An 801-nucleotide genomic window follows, 5' to 3' on the forward strand; every position below is an offset into this window, starting at 1 on the left:
TTCCTGGGGGACCTCCCAGCAGTGCCCGGAGTCTCTGGGGAAATTTTGGGAAAATTGCCTTTCCGTGGGCCCCATCCAAAGGACCTGGTGGAATTCTCTGTCTCTGGCCCAGGACGGTGATCCTCGGGCGGCTTGGGTGACCCGGTGGAGGCGGGGTGATCGATAGTTGCCCAAGTCGCCAAAAAAATTCTAAGTCCCCCCTCGTCCACCAGGTCAACCCACGGGGAGGCGGGCTGAAAAATTTTCTAAGTCCCCTCTCGGAGAGCAGGTCAACCCCATTGACTAGCATGGGGTTGACCTGGTGGTCGGTCGTCCCCTGGAAGTCCGAATGGGGTCGCCCGAGAGCGCCTCGTCCGACCGAGAGAACCAGGAGGTCGGCTTGAATTTCAGGTTGGTCCCGCTGAATGTGCGGGTGGCTTTTTCGAGGTTTCCTTTCAGAAAGGTGCGCGGAGATTTCAGAGGACAGGGTTTTCAGAACCTCTGAGAACCGGAGCTCAGCCTAGGGGACCAACACGAGTTGGGGACCCGACCTCGCCCGGGGGGGAAAGTGGCCAAGGGACGGCGGAGGGCACCGGTCTCTCCGAGAAGGCCTCCTTTCCCCGGCTTATGTCAAAGTGTCGTGGAGGGGCCCCGAAACCCCTCCAGCACAACCGCCGCGCAGGCCTGGCGGACGGACCCGAGCTCCAAGTGTCGGCGCCCCTCCCTGCAGGCGTGAAGGGAGGCGGGTTAACGCCGCTGTCCTCACGAGCGATGGGGCCCTGACATACGTGACGGGAGGGGCCCTTCGCGGGCCGGTACCCC

The sequence above is a fragment of the Gopherus flavomarginatus genome (assembly GCF_025201925.1).
Source record: "Gopherus flavomarginatus isolate rGopFla2 chromosome 13 unlocalized genomic scaffold, rGopFla2.mat.asm SUPER_13_unloc_7, whole genome shotgun sequence".
In the NCBI taxonomy this organism is placed as follows: domain Eukaryota; kingdom Metazoa; phylum Chordata; order Testudines; family Testudinidae; genus Gopherus; species Gopherus flavomarginatus.